Source organism: Neovison vison, chromosome 5, assembly GCF_020171115.1.
Source record: "Neovison vison isolate M4711 chromosome 5, ASM_NN_V1, whole genome shotgun sequence".
NCBI classification, from domain to species: Eukaryota; Metazoa; Chordata; class Mammalia; order Carnivora; family Mustelidae; genus Neogale; species Neogale vison.
This window is the reverse complement of record NC_058095.1, coordinates 11,865,547-11,885,156: the sequence shown is the minus strand read 5'-3', so window position 1 is coordinate 11,885,156 and position 19,610 is coordinate 11,865,547.

Sequence of the window (19,610 nt, the reverse complement as noted above, 5' to 3'; positions counted from 1 at the left end):
TTTTTTAACCTTCTGTTTCTGACTCTGCCAGGCTGTGTCTCTCTCTCACCCCTGGAGCTTTCTTTTCAATACTGGTCATTCGTGGAGTTGGTTCTGCCCTCTCTGCTTGTGGCTGGTGGGACAGCGGGGCCGCCTCCCTCTAATGAGAGGCCCTCCAGGTCCCACTGCCCTCATTTTTGATACCTGGGGAGAGGATGTACAGACAAGGAGCATTTGGATCAGAAAGGCCCCACTGAACAGACATCACAGCCGAGCTCAAAGAGAGCAGGAAGTAGAACAAAGAACAAAAACATTTACAGAAGTGCTACAGTGTAAGGGGAAAATGTACTAGCAACTCTAACAAGGTCAATGGTGAGGGAAAAAAAAAATTTTTTTTTGAAAGGAATTGCTGAGGGAAAAAAAGAGAGAAACCTCAAAAAGGGGCTGAGGACTCTGAGTGGGGGCCTGCTGGTCGGCTCCTGGAACATTTTCCTTGATTTCTTCCCATGAAGCACTCTTTCTACAAGACTTCAATACGTTGGAAAAGTTTATGCAACTGGTTAGGAGGAGGGTTAGAAGTTGTGAGTCACTATCATCAGCTCTGTGTGTGTTTGCTTTCAACACGGGCTTCCTGTGGGACCACATAAATGGAGCCTTTCTGGTTCTTTGGCATGTGCTGGGGTGGGGTGGGGTGGGGTGGGGTGGGAGCTCCCGGCCAACCTATTTCAAGGGAGTGTGGGACGCCCAGCCTCTGTGGCTACTAAGGACGGAATGAACGGGCTGATTTGCCTGGGCACCACCGGTCCCCGATGTCAGAGAACAGCAGGAAAGACGTAGGTGGCGCTAATGCTTAGTTCTGTGACTTTAGGCAGGTTTCTGACTCTGGGCCTCAGTTTCTTTGCCTGTAGAATGGGTACAGTCTAACCTCTTTTGCAGGATTATCCTGAGGATTAGGATATCCGGCCGGCACAAAGAGTTGTTACTCTTTCTGACTCCCCCCAACCCCGCCTTTTTTTTTTTTTTTTTTTTTTTTTTTGGCCCTCTTGTATTTTCTTTTTATTTATCGCAGAAAACGGGAACATGGAAATAGAACTTCACAAATCTTGGGCTTTCTGAGCAAACAGAGTGACTTCTTATAAATGTCCTTCCCGGGAGATTTTTTTTTAAAGGACAGGCAGCAAGAGGTCTTAGGTGTGCTGCTAAATTCTGCTTTCTTGTTTTGGGGATTACCTATGGCAAATACTTTAAGCTGGCTTCCTCTGGCAAGCCAATGAGATTTATTTAGGGTTGTTTCCATTTGCCCGCCATTTTATGTGCTCTCGGTAATGCAATTCATTTGAACATCCTCCTAACAAAAATATTTGCCAGCTAGGGCTGCCACGAGCGGAAGTACATAAAAGGGAAGGATGGTCTGATTTACTGAGCACCTGCCAGGCGCCAGCCTTGGAACAGCCCTTCACCTGCTTTGAGCCTGAGCCCTCCCCTATTTGCTCCCCCTCCCCTTACCCTGTTCTTTTATTCAGTTTATTTATTTCCTTCAAACCTACCAGATAACTTACTTAATGGGATACTTTTTTTTTTTTAAGATTTTTTTTACTTATTTGACAGGCAGAAGTCACAAGTAGGCAGAGAGGCAGGCAGAGAGAGGAAGGGAAGCAGGCTCCCTGCTGAGCAGAGAGCCGGATAAGGGGCTCAATCCCTGGACCCTGGGATCAGGACCTGAGCCAAAGGCAGAGGCTTTAGCCCACTGAGCCACCCAGGTGCCCCTTAATGGGATACTTTAAAAATATATATATTTCTTGTTGGTTGTCCCTGCCCCCCACAACCAGAATGTAAGTCTATGAGGGCAAGATATTTTTTCAAGTACAGTTCTTTATTTTAGAATACAATTGACCTTTGAATAACATGCATTTGGAACCGTGTGGTTACACTTATGCATGGGTTTTGGGGATTTTTTTTTTTTTTTTTTTAGGTAAATGCAGTCCAGCACTGTAAACATATTTTCTCTTCCTTAGGATTTTCTTAGCCTTTTCTTTCTTTCTTTCTTTCTTTTTTTTTTTTAAGATTTTATTTACTCATTTGACAGACAGAGATCACAAGTAGGCAGAGAGGCAGGCAGAGAGAGAGGAGGAAGCAGGCCAAGCAGGGAGCCTGATGCAGGACTCGATCCCAGGACCCTGAGATCATGACCTGAGCCAAAGGCAGCGGCTTAACCCACTGAGCCACCCAGGTGCCCCAGTCTTTTCTTTTCTCTAGCTTACTCTATTCTAAGAAAACAGTATATAACACATATATAAAATATGAGTTAATTGGCTATTTATGTTATCAGTAAGGCTTCTGGCCAACAACAGGCTACCAGTATTTAAGTTTGGGGGGAGTTGAGAGTTACACATGGATTTCCTATTATGCCGGGGCCAGTCCTCCTAACCCCTGCGTTGTTCGAGGGTCAACCATAGTTTTAGATTAACAGCAAGTTTGCGAAGGTAGTGCAGAGTCCCTAGGCATCTTACACCGGTTAATCCCCTTCACTACTACATACACTTGTCACAACTAAGGAAATAATAAAAGTACATTTCTATTAATAAAACTATAGACCTTATTCAGAGTTCACTAATTCTCAAATGTCCTGTCTCAGTGCCAGGGTCTCACCTTGGGACCATCCAGGATCCATCCCGGATCCCAAGTTGCTTTTAGACATCATGGGTCCTCTGTCTCTCCTGGCCTGCGGCAGTTTCTCAGACTTTCCTTGTTTTTGATGACCTTGACGTTTTGAGACGTACCAGTCATGTGTTTTATAGAATGTTTCTCTGTATGGGTCTATCGGATGTGTGTCTCACGCTTAGATGAGGCCGATGAGTTTTTGGAAAGGAGACCATGGAAGTAGAGAGTCATTTTCACCCTTATCTTGAGAGCTATACTGTCAGCATGACTTCTCACTAATGATGTTGACCTTGGTCCCCTGGTCAAGGTGGTATTCACCAGGTTTCCTCGCTGTAAAGTTACATTGTCCCCCTTTCCTTTAGTCTATGCTTTGGGAGCAGGTCACTAAAGAGAGCCGCTAAGGGCCAAATGTGCCCCCCCCAATTTATCTGGAAGCACTAACCCCCAGCATCTCAGAATATAACCCTATTTGGGGATAGGATATTGAAGGAGGCAGTTAAGTTAAAAATGAGGCCTTTAGGGTTGGCTCCCATCCAATATGACTGGCAGCCTCATAAAAAGAGGAAATTTGGACGTGACGTGCTCACACACAGAGGGAGGTCTATGTGAGGACACGGGGAGAAGGCGATGCTCTAAAGCCAAAGACAGAGACCTCAGAAGAAACCAAACCTGTTAACACCTTGTTCTTAGACTTCCCAGCCTCCAGAATTGTAAGAAAATAAGTTTCTGTTGTCTAAGCCACCCAGTCTGTGGCGCTTTGCTCTAGCAACCTTAGAAAATCAACACAATGGCCCACTCTCTGGATAACTGAGCGCCTACAGAACTTACATGGAACTGTTCTCTGTGGGATTTTGTTTCTTCTCCCTCGCTGAGCTATGTGTTCAATTGTTTTTTATATCGGTGTGGATTCATGGACTCATGGATATTAATTCTATACCTTAAATTATAATCCAATATTGTCACTTATCTTGTCACTCAAATTCTTCCTGCTTTGGTCATTGTGAGCTCCTTCTGGTTGGCTCCCACGTAGCAAGGACATACCCCCGTCATCTGGTTTTCTGAGCCCCTTTTTATTTTCTTTCTGGTGCTACAAGCTGCTCCAGGTCCCTCTTGTACTTTCCCTGCATGATCTCTAGAAACAGCCATTTCTTCAAAAAGCTCTGACTCCTTGTACGGCAGAATAGTGTTGGAACCAAGAGCCGGGCGCTCGTGTGCTCACGGCTCCTGAGGGATCTTGGCTTCCAGGCCTCACACAGGCAGGATTTTTCTCGGTTCTGTTCGCTGATGAATCCCGAGCGCTCCGGGGTCTGTCACTGAACGGGTGCTCAGTAGTATTTGTTGAATCCGTTAAGGAGGGGGATAATCTTCAGAACCGCTCTATAAAATCAGTACTATTATTATTACCCTTTTATGCATGAAGCAAGGGGGTCGGGGAAGCTGAGAAACTTGCTGAAGGTGTACAGGGAGAAAAGGACAAAGCAAGGATTCAAATCCTGTGTGCCTCAAACGGCACTGAGTTTTTCTGCCAATTTGAATTACCTGCCTGATGATTCTTTTGGTCCCTGATGGTAATCTGAAGATCTTTGGAAAAAAAACAGTGAAACGCTTCATCTTTTTGTAATGTTGCCACCCGGCGAGGTGAAAAATAGCTTGAGGGATAGAGTCAAACAGACTGGGATTAAATCTGGGTTCCATTCCTTAGGGCAAGTTGACTTATCCTCCCTGTGCCTCAGTTTCCTTAACTGGAATAGAGAAGACAAGATAAAAGGCGAAAACATGGATGAGCTGTTCAGAACAAGCTCAACAGATAGTGTGTTCGTTTCCTACTGCTGCTGGAACGACCACCACGAATGTAACAGCTTAAGTCAATGCAAATTTATCAGCGTCAGGAATTCTGGAGGTCCAGAGTCCTAGGGTCAGCTGGTCTGTGCTCCCTCTGGAGGTTCTACAGAAGAATACATCGTCTTGTCTTCTGCATCTAGAGGCCACATGCCTTCCTTGGCCCTTTCTTTGTCCGTCTGTCCCTTGCTTCCCTCATCACCTTACCTTCCCTGATTCCAACTCTCCTGTCTCCCTCTTACAAGGACCCTGAGGTGGCATCTAGGGTCTACGAGATAACCAGGATAACCACGCCTCTTCCCAACTCTAAACCCTTAAGGTGCATCCGCCGTGGGCTGTGTATTTTAGACCGATGCAAAGTACAGGTCGAAGAGTGGCCCTCTCTTGAGTCACTCTTCCAGCCTCCACTGCCTGCAGTTGGCCACTCACGTCTTCCAGCGCCATCAGCAGAGGAGGGGACCCACAAAATGTGGTATATAAAGGGATGGCAGTCAAGTGCGGCCCCAGGAAAACGTGAGTGGCCAACTGTAGGCAGTGGAAACCACAGCAGACCTGAGGCGTTGTGGGTGGGGGCTGGGGGTTGGAAGGGAGGCTGGCGGGCTGATTCCTGGACCCCTTGCCCTGTCCATCTGTGCTGTTCTAAGACTCTAACTGTGTCCGCCCGCGGTGGGCCGAGGATGTCACAGAAACTCTGTCACTCTTCCCAGAGCCAATCCTTCCCATTCCCACCCCAGGATCAAAGTGAGCCTCCTCTTCCCAGAAGCCCTTTGTTTATTTCCTCGATATCCTGGTGACCTACTTTCTCATCCCTGCTTTTTATTCCTGCTCTCTGAACAAATCCTTCATCCCACTCCTGCTGTGCTGGAAGGAGAAGAGGCTGACCTTCCAGCCCAGATGGCGGCCCTTGGGCGGCTGGCGGTTCCTCATGCTGGTGGGAGCCTGGCCAGGCCTGAGCTCCCCGGCAGGCCTCGCTCTGTGGCCGCAGGACATCCCCAAGGACCTGTGGGTATGGGGGTCCCTTTGTTCTTCCAACCCCCGCCCACAGGGTCACCTCCCGAAGCTGGAAGTGTCAGACTCAAAGCCAGGTGTGCCCTCTTCCCTCCCTTTTGAAAAAAATCTCATTCTCCCTTTTCTCATCGTAAATAGTGCACAGATGTTTGATAGAGACATTTGGATAGGACAGAGTATTAAAAAAATTAAATGAAAAATTACTCACCAAGCCCCTCCCGAAAGAGAACCACTGGTATTTGTGTGTACACTCTCTTCTCTCACTCAAGTTCTAAAGGATATGGGGATGTATTTTATTATTTATACACCTATGTAACATGTACCAATAATATAAGTAATAATAAATATCACCTAATAGATTTGCTCGAGTGTACTTGTGGTTCTGTAAGCACTTCTTTTCTCTGTTAATGGTATATTATAAACCTCTTTCCTGGCCATGCCTTATTCTTCTACAACTTCCCTTTAAATAACAACACAATAGTCCATGACACAGGCATTCTGTGGTTCTGGGGTTCTTCAACTGGGGGCCAGAGGCCTCTGAGGACTCACAGGGCATCATCTGTTCACTCTGGGAATTTTTACATTTTTTGCCTTGTCATCTTTTGAGACAAATAGAAGCAATCGGGAGGAGGAATTAGGGAAGAACCTCCTGGCTGGGGAGAAGAGTCTGCTTCATGATGGAGAACAAAGGCACAGGAGGCAAGCATCTAGGGTCTCCATGGTTCCATCTTCCAGGGCAGAGTGAAGGGCTAGTTTCCCTCTGGAGTAGTCTTCCCACTTGCCACAGACACGTTTGAAAGGTGTCTGAACATTGAACTGGACCCGGGCTCCCTGCATGGTTTCCCCCTTGGCATTGATTTAGACGCAAGGACCCATTCTGATTCCCCATCCCTGTGATGGCTCCCCAAAGAGGGAGCCCAGCCTCTATGAGTCTCTATGGCTTCCCTGCTCTCTAAGTGAAGTGGCCCAAACATCTTTAGCTGTTCTTTATCTGAAGAGTTTCCAGTCCTTTCACTGTCCCCCCTGACATCCTCCAAATGTGCTCTAGTTTCCCCATGTCCCTCCTCCAGCATTTTCTGGAACCGAAGGGGAACTCCAGATGCAGATGGCCCAAGCCGTGCAGGACTGGCTTCTTCTGCTGCAGTCCAATATTGTCTGTACTTTTTGGCAGCCACATTTCATTATTGCTTCGTATTGATTTGCAGGCGACTCAAACTCTACGGTGGTTTTTCTCTTCACATGTGGTCTTGTTAAACCATCCTGTTCTTGTACGCCTGATTTTTTTGGGCTGAGTCCACGAGCTTCTATTTGTCTATCCAAGAGCTCCTTCTTGTGTGGTTTAAGTCCCATCCTCGTCTGCTGGACTTACTCAGAATCCCACGTTGTTCGTCCAGCTGTCCCTCTGGCTTTGGGTCAACAGCCGATTTGATCCGTGTGCTTTCTAGAGCTTAGTCCAAGTCATTGATGAAGATGTTGAATAGAACCGAACCAGTGACATAACCCCGTGTTACTAGAAATCTTTCTTGGGGTCAGAGGTCCCATACAGATGCTCCAGTGGCCAAATGCAACTTACAGATGTGTTTTGTTTGGCCGGCATAGGGTTTTCTTTAAAAAAAAAAAATCAAAAACAAAAAAACTTTGAATCAGTGGCCAACATCTGGATTTCTAACTTCTCCTGGAAGATTGAAGGTATCTCAACACTGGGTCACCCAATTCAATATGGCAGCAACCAGTTGGCATGGCCAGAGCAGCTGTGTGTGGTTATGTAGGTTGTGACTGCAAGACACAGGCTCTCCATTTTGTCTTGTCCCCACCACTCACTGGTATCAAGCACCCAGCCCACTCCTTCTCACTGATAACACCTGTCCCATACACAAAGGCATTGGGTTAGCAGCCCCTAATCCCTATATATCAGCACCCTTTGAGTATAATCCGTCAACTTGTCATAAACCCACCTCATTGTACCATCTCCCAGGCCATATCAGCTCCCTTGGAATTAACAAGGTCTTGTCAAATTCTGTATGCCACTCAGTTATCAGGGGTCTCTGCCTCTCTTTGATCAACCAGAGTAAGACTGTGGAAAATGACATTGAGATTAGCTTGTCCTGTCTTGGTCTCCAGAACCTACTCTGACTCTTCCAGCCACTATCTACCTTTCTAAGAGGATACAAACTGTCCTTTAAAAACATTGTTTTTAGGACTTTTGGGGATGGAACCTGGAATTGGTAACCAATCCACAAAGCAAGCTTACATGAAGATATACCCTCTCCTTGTGAAGACCAGAACGTCTACTCATCTGTAATTCTCGGGTACTTCTGTTGCTCTCATTTTCACAAATTCTCTTATGATCTCTGGAGTAGAACCATGCAGGCCAGGAGATTCAGTCCATCTGGAGTCAGTAACTGTTCCAGGTGGGGCTTTGATTTCTTTTACTGATATCCTTTCTGCTCTGGTCAGTCTTATCATTCTCTTCCTAAACAGAGAAATCTCGGGCAGAAAAACAAGAGGAGATGAAGTATATCATATTTCCTTCACCATCAGAAGTAATCTGCCATTAGACTTCAAAAAGCAGGTCTGTTCCTTTCTTGATTATCTTCTTGTGTTAATTATCACTTCAAAGTTTTTAGCAGACACAGCAAGATGTCTACCAACAATTTATGCTTCCCCTTTCCTAGGACAGCGTTGTATCTGGGAGGGGCTGCCCTGCTAGGGACTACATTTCCCAGCCTCCTTTGCATCTAAATGGTGCCACGTAACTAGTTCTTTCCAATGGAATGTGGAGGAAGTGATAAGTATCCCTTCCAGGTTGAAGGGCTCAGGGTGTGAGTGGTCTTCTCCACCTCCCCTTTCCTCACCTCCACCAAGTGAGGACAGAGGGCTCTGAGACCCTGGCAGAGGGTGGAAAAAGAAGGTAGAAGAAGCATGGAACCCTGCATGACCACGTGAAAGTCAGCCTGCCAATGAGGGCCCTCTTCTTGAACGGTTACATGAGTGAGAAGCTAGCTTTCTTTATGATACACCACTGAGACATGTTCTGTTGGCCTCAGTGGTGAGCCCTGCCCTAAATAACAGAGTCACCCAAAATATTTCTCAGAAGTCTCAGCCGCCCACCATTATATTGTCTCAACTCTAGACTATATCCTCCTCTTCCTCCTTGTGTAACTCCTTTCCATTTGGGGTTGTATGTATCCTCTTAGAACCTTAGCTCTCTTGAAGTCCCCTTCGCAGCCCATCTCTTCAGGCTATACCCCACACTCTGCTTCCTCCCTGGGACCATTTGAAATTGCATTATCAGAACTACCTTTTTATAAGCTTCCACCTCTCTTTTTTTTTTTTTAAAGATTTTATTTATTTGACAGAGAGAAATCACAAGTAGGCAGAGAGGCAGGCAGAGAGAGAGAGAGGGGAGAAAGCAGGTTCCCTGCGGAGCAGAGAGCCCAACGTGGGGCTCGATCCCAGAACCCTGGGATCATGACCTGAGCCGAAAGCAGAGGCTTTAACCCACTGAGCCACCCAGGTGCCCCAGGCTTCCACCTCTCTTGAGGCTTGTTTCTGCAGCCACCATTGCCGTGGAGTTGTGTACAAGACTCCAGAACTGTCCACCTGGGCTCCCTTCCCAGCATCACGTGCCCTCTAGAAACCTCTCAAATCAATGGTATGAGTTCTTTCAGAGGCTGAATTCTAGTTCAGATAGCACCACATGCTAAATAACCCCCAAGGTGTACAATGGCTCAAACAACATAGAATGTTTATTACTTACTTACATTAAGTCAAAACAGGTTTACCTAATGGGAAACAGGCTTTCTTCTGATTCAGGCACCCAGTCTCCTTCCATCTAATGGCTCTGCCAGCTTTAATACCTGTGTGCCTAGATGCTCTGATGGCCAAGCATGGTGCTCATGGTTTCTTTATTGCCACACCTGCGTTGTTGTCCCATTTGGGGCCACGGGAGAGAAACAGTACCCAGCCAGCCTGCTTAGTCTCTGCTGCAAGGTTTAAGGTCGCTTATATTTTGAAAACCACGTTCACAAATATTAGCTCCTATTTTTAAAATTCAGTCACTCATAACATATTTGCAGAACACTCACTGTGTCCTAAGGGTTTAAGATGGGATGGGTCTTCTGTACCTCCTCCTTTCCCCCAGAAGCATTCACAGGTGCTTCTCTGCTTGTGAATTTCTCCACTCTTAGAGACCCTGCAGCTGGGCTGGTGAGATTTGGCTCCTGTTCTTCCATGAGCCCAGTGACTTGGCAGCTCTCAGGCCAAGTGGTTTCAACTTCCAAATCACGACGGATCCTTTCTCCAAATTTATCTTATTGCCAAGCACTGCACAAGCCACAGGAATAGACGGTGTGTTCAAAATAATTTTGTAAGGTAGGCAGGGCACTTTTTTTTTTTTTTTGAGAAGGAGAGAGAGTGGAGGAGGTGCAGAGAGAGAGAGAGAGAGGGAGAATCCCAAGCAGACTCCACACCCCAGCTCGGAACCCAACATGGGTCTCGATCTCATCACTCTGAGATCATGACCTGAGCTGAAATCAAGAGGCATCTTCTCCTAACTTGGGTCCTGCCTTGCACTGCAGTGACAAAGAACGACACATAGACCCAAGTTTGCTTTTATGCTTCCTGCTCGTTGGTGCAAATTAGTCTGAATCTGCAGGCCTGGCACCAGAAGGAATCTGAAACTTTGTTGGTTGTTGGAAGCTGGGGTACCAACACTTGAAAAAATGAGGACACCTCCATCCTGTCCTTGCTGCTGTACTCGGTTGGACGGGTAGAGCCCCCCTCAGACTCTCTGCTTGAGGCTGGTGGAAACTGGTAAGTGGGGACTCCCCCATTTGGGGCCTCCTTGGCGGCAATCACACCTCGAGATTTGGCCCCGAAGCTCAGGCTGTTCCAGTCTGGTGAGTTTCTCCTTCCGGACTGTCACGCTGTCAATTCATTGGCATCCTTCTGAACAAAGCCCCAGACATTTGGTTTGGGCTTTGTTTCTCAAGTTACCACTTACCTAATATGCTTTGGTTCTGCTTCTAAGTAACACGGCTGCAGAAAAGAATGCCACTGACCACGGTCCTTGCCACCATGTGGTTCCTGCCAGGCTCTCCCTGGGCCCGAGCATCAGCCACACACACACAGGCCTGCCAGGAGTCAGCCACGGGAGAAGCTCCTCTCCAGACCCTTCTCAGGCTGCACCAGGGCACAGAGACAGGCTGGGTTGTCAAGAAATAACCCCAGACTGGAGCAATGGGGCTGGTGGGTTTACTAGAGGCTGAGGTCTTCAGGAGTCACCTGCTTCGAATAGGTTAAAATTGTCTTGAGCCCAAAGTCTGAAATTTATACACACTTTTTTTTTGGTCTTATTACACCAAGTAAGTTGTGTTTATTACAAAAGTTTTTTTTTTTTTTTTTTAAATAAAGGAACTAAAATCTACTTCTATCGTCATCCCTTGGATGTAATTACTCTTAACATTTTAGTCTCTGCTGTGGATCGAATTATGCTCCCCACCCCCGCTCCAAATTTCATATGCAGAAGCTCCAATGTGACTATATTTGGAGATGAGGGTTTTAAGATGGAATTAGGGTTAATTGATGGCATAAATGTGGGGTTCTCATTAGATAGGACTGTGGCCTTATAAGAAGGAGACCCCATCCTCATATGCACACACTAAGGAAAGACCACGTGAGGACACATGGAGAAAGTGTCTGCCTCCACGGCAGAAAGAGCGTCCTCATTAGAAACCTAATCAGCCAAAACCTTGATCTTGGACTTTCCAGACTCTGGAAACGTGAGATAATAAATTTCTACGGTTAAACCACGAGTCTCAGAGTATTTTGTTATGGCTAATACAGCTTATTTTTATTTTTATTTACCAAATACGCAATCTTATTTTATATATGTGACTTCACACACTTCTTTCATATCTTAACTATATAGTAAGAAATTCATTCTATGTCACTGATTGTTGTTTCCCATGTCCTGTGTAATGGCTGTAACTTGAGAAGGATACTTTTTTTTTTTTTTAAGGATCTATTTACTTATGTGAGAGAGAGAAAGAGCGAGCCAGTGCAGGGCTGGGGAAGTGTAGCAGGGAGAGGGAGAGCGCATCTCAAGCAGACTCCACGCTGAGTACACAGCCTGACACGGGACTCGATCTCATGACCCCAAGATCACCACCTGAGCCAAAATCAAGCGTTGGACACTTAAGTGACTATGCCACCCCTGCACCCCTAGGATAGAGTATCCTTTGGTGAGGATCTACGGCAAATCATTTAAGGACACTTCTTTTTTTGTTTTTGTTTTTTGTTTCTTTGGACACTTACATTGTTTCAAAATCTTCGCTTTATAAATAGTGCTACAAGGAACATAGGAATAGCCTGGGCTCTGGAGCCTGAGCACCCAGGCTCGAGTCCTACCTCTGCAGTTCGCTAACTCTGTGCCTCAGCTTTTTCATCTGTAAAATGGGGATAAGAAGAGAATCTGCCACACAGGGTTGTTGTGATGATCAAATGTGCTGATCCAAGCGAAGCACTCCGAACGGAGCCCAGCACAGAGTATGTGCTCAGTGCACAAGCTATCTTGAGGTCAAAGGATGGTTCTTGTGGCCTCCCAAGATCCTTCCAGCCCAAGTGAGCTGTGTCTTATCTTCCCCCAGATGGTTGCAGCAAGGTCCCTCCAAGCCCCTTCCCTTCTTTCATCTTGTGCCCATATAAGTTTGGGCCCACTCCTACCAGCAAGAAGGAACGGATACCCCGGGACCACCCGAAAGCTACAGAACAGTGTGGAAGGGCACCCAGCTGGCTTGGTCAGAAGAGCATGAGACTCTTGATCTTGGAGTCATGAGTTCAAACCCCACGTTGGGTACAAAAAAAAAAGAGTTAAGAAAAAAGGGGGGGGGGGATTGTGCTTAACCAGCTCCCATGGTCTTCTGTGTTCCCAATCACAATATTAGGTTCTTTAAAAAGAAAAACAGACTGTCTCCAAAGAGGAGTGAGCAACAAAAACCGCTCTGTGGTTAGTATCAGAAAATATCTAACCCAAGCACGCTAACAAATGAGTGTGCTCCTTGTCTGAGAGACCCAGTTGAAGGGACTGGGCTCCCAGTTAAGCCCTATTGTCCCCTCTTATTATTAATAGCAGTCTGTTTCTGTGGAAAAGGAAGAGAGAAGAGAAAAGCGAGTGGCAGCCTCACTCCCTCAAAAGGAAAGAAATCCAGATTTCAAAACGCTTAGACTTATTTCTCTTTCAAAAGGCAACTTCAGAAAACTGTTCCTTCCTCCATCAAAGAGCAGAGCTGTTTGAAGCCACCCCCTCCCCAAGCCTACCTGCTGATTATTCAGAGAAAAAAATTATATTGACATGACTCTTTAGAATATAAAGGCTTCGCAGTGTTTGGGTACAACCCCGTGACTATCTTGTACCCACACATGATTAAAAATTTAGATGGCTAACTTTGAAACAATCAAATGCATTAGAAGCTCCTTAATGAGCCACTATCTGAACTACAAACTTCAGAAAAGTGCTTCTGTGGAGATTCCATTGTCTTTGATCCGAGAAAGTCACGGCGGGGTGGTTTTATTTCAAGTTTATTTTTTGGCATACTGGTCCTCCCGAAATATTGGGAGATATCTTTCCAAGCAAGATGCAGGAGAAAACAATGGTGCTGTCTCTTTCATTTATCTGCAATTTGACAGGAGTGCAGTTTATTAACTTGAAAACAGGCAGAGACATTATCTGAAGCCCGGAGACTCTGGTGGGGACCGCCTCCCTTTTGTACCAGTGGGAGTTGGCGACATTTTGAACCTGCTCACCATTAAATGCCTTCCTGAGTAGGGGAAAAGCCTTTAAAAAGAAAGCCGATGCATTTATGATGTAAATTCGTTATTTTGACAGTCTTTGAAATCTGTCATATTCACATCCAATTTAATGCCTTGCAAAAAAAAAAAAAGTCCCTTTTCTTTTAAAACACTTTTAAGATTTTCAAAGCCATTTTCATGTAGCAAACTATTGTTATACCTAATATATCCTGAAAGTATTTTAGCAAAGGAACTTACAGGATTCTGTTTTAAGTCATGTTGAGTTTTAAAACATGGCAGTCTTCAAATAAGCTTTGAGCAGGATATCTCTTTTTGATTAGTTAAAAGCTGGTCTTGATTTCCCTGTACACAATTAGCTGGCGTATGTGCATTTAACCGGTTTCCGCCATCGTTTAGCAAGCCGGGAGGTGGGCCCTGTGAGTGACCACATATGTTGTTGTGTATTTTAGGTGATGGAATCTTCCAGACCATTGAATCCAAGGTCTCCTATTGGCTATCCGGAACACCGCTGAAACTCCAGAGCGAAGGTTCCCCACCAGGGGCAGTTTTGCCCCTTACAGGACACAGAACCATGTCTGGAGACATTGCTGGTTATTCCAGCTGGAAGAGAGGTGCCGTGGCTTCTCGGGGGTTGAGGCCAGAGATGCTGCTAGACATCTCGGCATACATGGGCTAGCCTCTCACAGCAAAGAGTTACCCATCCCACCATGGCGGAGGTCGTGAGGTTGAGCTGTCCTGCCCTAGGGGCAAGCAGTGACTTTTTCCTTCTGCAGACCCGAACTGGGTATTCCCAGGCCGATGCCCTAGGATAGTGGTTACCAAAATTGCAAAGTGTGAAGACATGGGGGGGGCCTCTTTTCAACGGAGAGACATTCCCAGAGGCCACCCTGCGCCAGTGAGCCAGGTCTTCCAGAGAAACGGTTGTGGGCATCTGTACCATTCAGAGGCGCCCCCAAGCAATGCTGATATAGCTGACGCACAAGCGGGCATCCAGGAACCGTCACAGGAGACCGCAGACATCTTCTCACTTTTAGAGAGCCTCTGCCTTGCTCAGGAGTATGAACTTGTACTTGGTACACAATGTTAGTGACATGACTCCTGCTTTCCTGGCTCAGGGTGTATGAACAGCACGGCAGAGCTGGGAGAACTGACTGCAGCAGAAAGTGACAATATCCAATAAAAAAGGAAGAGGAAGAAAATTTACAAAGAAGAAGAAGGAGGAAAAGAGGAGGAGGAGGAGGAGGAGGAAGAAGGAGAAGGCAGATGCAAATTCCCAAAGCACAGCATCTTCATCAGGGAGCTGGGTAGACAGACCATAAACAACTGGGTGAACCGGTAAACAATTACCGCATCTGCTAGTAGCCAGCACTACACAGAGAATTCAGATAGGGTGACGGTAGGACTAGGTAGCTACTTTAGTTTGCAAGGTCAGTAAAGGTCTGCTGAAGCTGAGATGAGAACAAGAAGAAACCAACCACCAGGAAATAACTTTCCAGGCCAAGAGCCAATCTAGTGCAAAGACCCTGAGGCAGGAATGAGCTTGGGATATTCCAAGGAAGAGAAAGAAGGCCAGAGGCTCAAGATGGGATAGGGAGGGAGACCAACCATAAGTGACTCTTAATCTCACAAAACAAACTGTGGGTTGCTGGGGGGAGGGGGGTTGGGAGAAAGGGGGTAGGGTTATGGACATTGGGGAGGGTATGTGCTTTTGGGTAAATTGGAAGGGGAGATGAACCATGAGAGACTATGGACTCTGAAAAACAATCTGAGGGGTTTGAAGGGGCGGGGGGGGGTGGGAGGTTGGGGTACCAGGTGGTGGGTATTAGAGAGGGCACAGCTTGCATGGAGCACTGGGTGTGGTGAAAAAATAATGAATACTGTTTTTCTGAAAATAAATAAATTGGAAAAAAAAATGAAAGTTAAAATTGCTCTTATAAAGGAAAAAAAGAAGGCCAGAGGCTGCTCTGTGATGGCCCAGAGGGAGAGGGGTGGGAAGTGAGGTCAGGGTATCAGCAGCAGGCACCTTGTATGCCCTGATAGGGAATTTGGGTCTCTTTCTAAACACAAGAGGAGGCCCCCGGAAAGCTTTAAGCAAGGTAAGGACATGATCCGAATGTTTTAATAAGATCGCCTTGCCAGAGGGTAGAGAATGGATTGCAAGGGGCAAGAGTGAGAGAGGAGAGGTCAGTACCGTAGGCGGGCCGGTGGACTCGTGATGGTGGTGGTGGTGTTTCTGGTGCTGGTGGAAAGGCTGGGGAGAAGCAGGCCAGTCCCAGATAGGTTGGCAGAACTTGCCTGTGGATTGGACATAGGTGAAGAGGAAAATGAGAATCAGGGAGGAGCTCCAAGACCTTGGCCTTGAGCACATTAGTTTAGGAAGAGCCATCTACAGAGATCGGATTGGCTGGGGACCTTGTAGGGGACTCAGGGGCTCTGTTTTGTCCTTGTGAAGTTTGAGGCGCTCCTGGGACATCCATGTGGAGATGTCAGTCGTCAATGAAATACGGCAGTCAGGGAGTTGCCGACGGAGGACACCACACACCAGCAAGCACTGGCACGTAGACACACAGGGCATCGCCAGGAGCTGCTGCGCGGGAGAAGGAGGCACAGAGGAAGGAGCAGACCGAAGGAAAAGCAGGAAAGGGAAGAAGATGCCAAAGCAGGAGGGGGTGGCTAGCGACGTCCCTGAGGCAATCGAGAGATATGCTCCGTGCCCCGTGAGCTGGGGATGTTCCCACCAGACAATCCCTTTGTGTAGGGAGACAGTGAAGACGCTTAGACGCTGTTCCAACTGGCCCGGGCCAGTGCCCTCAGAGGGTCAGGGCAGACAGTGGGCCTCGGCAGCAGGTGTAGGATCTCAGAGACCTTCGGCTGGGTCAGGTGTTACCTCTGTGGTGTCTGTATTGTGGAAGAGGGAAGGAGATCCTGGGGGAGGGAAGGCAATGAGGCAGAAGGTGGCACTCAGGGGGCTAGAGGCTGTTACAAGCCCGTTACCCCAGTAGCCCGTGTACCCGGTATTTTTACCACCAGTCGGAATATACACACCAGCAGCCCTCAGCCCGCCTCTGTGCTGCTTGCTGGTGACAGCGGGTCTGGAACTACGTTCAGCAGTCGGGTCTGGGGGCTCCTGGGTGGCTCAGTGGGTTAAGCATCTGCCTTTGGCTCAGGTCATGATCTCAGAGTCCTGGGATCGAATCTGACATTGGACTCCCTGCTCGGCGGGGAGCCTGCTTCTCCCTCTCCCTCTGCCCTTCCCCCGACCCCACTCGTGTTCTCTCTCTCAAATAAATAAATAACTTTTTTTTTTTTTTTTTAAAGAGAGTTTCGTCTTGATCACCTGCATTAGAAGCCCTTGGGGTCTTACTAAAAACCCAGTTCACTGAGTCCCACCTTAGACTCTACAACGAAGAATGTGGGCCAGCGCCCGGAATCTGTATTCCATAAGCTCCGGTGATCTGTGCACCTGAGTAAGCCCGGGAACCACATCGTAGAGGAAAAATCCTAAAAAAGACTGAAGGACCTTCCAAGTCGGAAGGTAGGGGCACTGCCCGTGTGGGGCTGGGCACCCTCGGGCTCTGGGACCAGGGTGGGGATAAGGAACTGGTGTTTGGGTTCATTTTGGATTAAATCCAAACCTCACATATTTCAACTCTGGCTTCCGTCCAGACAAGCCTCAGGTTCACGAATGCCTATTACGGGGTGGATTTTAGCGGGATGCGCGCTGCCTTATCGGTGGGCGAGACATTTTCATCTCGTACGGAGGTCTTCCGACAGTTCGCTGCAAAGTGGCCAGCCCAAGAGGGCTGGAGAAGGCGTCTCCCAGAGGGTTTACAGATGCCTTATCGCTTCTGGGGTTGGGGTGGGGGGAAGGTTTAGGCCAAAGAACACGTTTCTCCAAAGCTGCTCAGAGCTCGCCTAATCTGGTGCGGCGATCAAAAGGTAGCTTTAAAGATTTCTCTTACAAAGAGGGAAATTACGTTTTCTGGCTTGTCAGTCACCCGGGATCTAAGCTGTGTTTTCTAATCGGTAGACACACACACACACACACACACAGTTCATCCGTGGGTGGGTGTTCATGCATGTGGGTGGGTGTCCGTGTAATTAAGAGGGAGAAATGCCCATCTTCCAACTGCCCTGGAGAGGGAAAATGCTCACTTTGGAAACCTTTATCTCTATTCCTGAGTTGAACCAGGGGTGCGGGGCAGGGGACTGGTTTTTTCCGAGTCCTTCACTCTTTTTTTTTTTTTTAAGATTTTATTTATTTATTTGACAGAGAGAGATTACAAGTAGGCAGAGAGGCAGGCAGAGAGAGAGAGGAGGAAGCAGGCTCCCTGCTGAGCAGAGAGCCCGACGCGGGACTCGATCCCAGGACCCTGAGATCATGACCTGAGCCGAAGGCAGCGGCTTAACCCACTGAGCCACCCAGGCGCCCCCTTCACTCTTTTTATTGCCCGGCCTGAGGGAGGGACACACACTTAACATTGTCTTCTTCCCTCCCTGAGGAAGCTTCTGCCCCTCCCAGGGCGTCCCCCTGCAGAAGGGAGGCTGAACAGGGAGGTCTGAGACTCCGGAAGTCTGACAGGCAGGTTAGAGATGCAGAGGAGAACCCTGGGCCTGGCTAGCGTGGGCCCTCCCTCACCCCTCGAGGGGAGCGTGGCTCAGAGATGGGGCCTCCGCGTCTGGCCTTCTCCTCGGCATAAGGGAGGCACAGGCTGCTAGGGAAAAAAAAAAAAGAAAAGAAAAACCAAAAAAACACAACCCAGTTTGGAACTTGGCCTAACGGTCTTGGTCCTGGTTCAGAATGCAGTAGGCCACAGAAACCACTGGAACAGGGCTAGGGGGAAAGAGGGCGCCCCGTATTTGGCTAAACCGTGGGGGATTCCCTTTGCAGACAGCATATTCCATCACGTTTAAGTATAGGTTTGTTGTGGCGGTGGGGAGACGTCTCTGCTCTCCTGGATTTTTCCCACAGAGGGTTCGGCTCTTCCTGGGTCAGCCGCTAAGCGTCCGGGGCCTCCCTCGGACCCGCCTCCGCCCATCCCAGAGAAGCCAGGCTGTGGCCCAGTCAGGTCACTGCCGCCTCCCTCCTGATCACCTGGGGGCTGGTGGTTCAGCCCTGTGGCACCCTACAGTTGCTCAGAATTCACAGCCTCTCCTTCTCTCTTTTTAGGTTCCTCCTTTTGTAGGGTTGGTGTGTGTTTTGAGGATGAATGCCCCATGGGTCTCCCGTTTAAGAGAAATCTAGGGCTGCCGTCACCTGCTGCTGTGGGGCTTAGACCTCAGAGGGTCAGTGAGCTCTCAGCACCTCGGGGAACCCTGCTCAGGGGCAGGCCGGGGTCGGACAGCACGGTTCTGGATGCTGGCCAGGCCTCTGGCTCCCTCTCTCCCCCTTTCTCTCTACTCTCTCTCGGACCCGGGGGAAGATACTTAGCCATTTTGTGCCTCAGTTTCCTGCTCTGTGACATGGAGATGATCACAGCACCTCCCTCATGGGACTGTCTGAGGTGGAGACAAGCACTATGGCTCCGGGAAGGTCTCCGGGGTGTGCCGGGTGCCTGGTCAGTCCGATGTGAATCCTAATAGGAGCTGCCATTGTCCTCCCCGTCGAGTGCTGCCCCGATAAGTCCGCGTGAGGGGCTTCATCATCTTCCAAAGCGGCTCGCCGTGTGTGAGGGCAGGAGCTCACAAAGGCCTTCAGCCCAGGGGCCCAGGCAGGGACCGAAGCGGGGACGTGGCTCTCGCCAAGGGTCGCTTCTGAAGATCCGTCTGCCCTCAGGGGGGGCCCTCGTGCTCCTCGAGGGGCTGCTCCGGGAGGTGACTCTGGAGGGGGTTAGAGTCACAAGGACTTAGCATCATGTTATAACGGAGTTAAGCGGGGCCCTGAGCGAGCAGGCTGAGAAGGTTCTCCCCTCTTCCTTCTGGTTCAGCGGCTGCTGGCCTCGGCAAAGCGTCGCCCTGTGCTGGGATCTTACTGTTGATTTTTCCACTAAGCCTGGGGCTCCAGACTCTCTTCTCCCTGGTGAAGGGGACCCCCAGCTTCTATGTGACCCGCTGCCGCACGTCCCTCGCTGGCAGCCAGAGCCGTCTGTTGCAGCAGGAACCAGAACTCTTTAACCCCCGCTAGAATCCCTCCAATAAAACACCATGTCAGCACCTTTCCACAGCCTGCCAAGGCCCCTCGGTGCGGCCCCCTTGGCCTGAGCTCCTCTCTCCCCAGCCACCCCATGCCACGTTCGGAGCCTCTGACTTGCCAGGCTCACTCCTGCTTCAGGGAATCTGCCCTAGTGGTATCCGCTACCCAGATTTGGCTT